Genomic DNA, 1,189 nt, shown 5'->3' on the forward strand with positions numbered 1-1,189 from the left:
TCAACACTGAATTATACTGGATTGTTGGAAATAAATATTAACTTTAGTTTATGTAAAATGTATATAGTGTTTATTGATTAGGATGTATCAGAGGCAAGAATTCTAGGTAGTCATGTTTTTGTGATATTTTAGATATCTAAAACTGTCTTCCACTCTTGTTAGACTTCCCTTGTTTCTGAAAACAAGGTGCAATTTTACAGTTATTGCTCTGATGTTACTTTTTGTAAAACATTTCCTTTAAGAATTTATCTTTCCATTCTATCAGCCTTATTTGCATGTGTACAGGGATATGGCCTTTTGTATTTATCCTGATTTGAGTTCTTTGAAATTTTTGGATCTACAGTCTGTTATCTTTACTTAACTTTAAAAAAATAGCTATTACCTGTTAACATATTTTCCCTATCTGAGACTCTGATTACATACATGTTTTATAATTTTATTTTTTCCATGAATCTTAGATACTTTGGGCTTTTAAAAATATTTGCAACTCTTTTTTTTTCTTTTGTAAAGTTCAGATAAGTTCTAGTAACATTATTTTCAATTTCTTCCATGTATAATCTGCTTGTAGCTCTATAGCAGAAATTTTCACCTCTGATATTGTGTGTTTCTTAGCATTTCTACTTCTTTCCTTTTAAAAGTTCTCATCTTTCTGCTTAAATTTTTCATCTGTTATAAACGTCATACCTTTTATTCTTATATATGTTAACATATTTATAATAATAAGTTTTATGTGATCATTCCAATATATAAGTAGACATTTCTTGGCCTGGTTCTACAGTTTGTTTGAGCTCTTAGTCTCTTTTGACCATGACTATTGTGCTTTTTCTTAGCATCTTATTATTTAGTTAATCTGAGTACTGTACATTAAAAATTAACAGATTGGGATATTTGTGTACAGAAATGGGCTTGACTCTTCTATCAGGCCAATGTTATAGAGAGGTGAATCATTCCAGTCTGTTCTTAAGGTAGGATTTAAACTTTGGGTTATGTCATGTCTATTGTCATTTCTGGCTGTCATCAAGGTGATTCCAAGTCATGGAATCTTTTGTCAACTTTGTTACCTGCTGTGAACCCATGGGTGCATATTAAAACTGTTTTAATAGTAACATAGTCCATAGCAAGTTGTTGAGAACTCAAAAGCTTTCTGTGGTTCAAATCCACTAGTACTCTAAGGAAAATTGAAGGTTAG

Source organism: Elephantulus edwardii, unplaced genomic scaffold (genome assembly GCF_000299155.1).
Source record: "Elephantulus edwardii isolate Elephantulus edwardi_28Jun2011 unplaced genomic scaffold, EleEdw1.0 scaffold00206, whole genome shotgun sequence".
Lineage (NCBI taxonomy): Eukaryota > Metazoa > Chordata > Mammalia > Macroscelidea > Macroscelididae > Elephantulus > Elephantulus edwardii.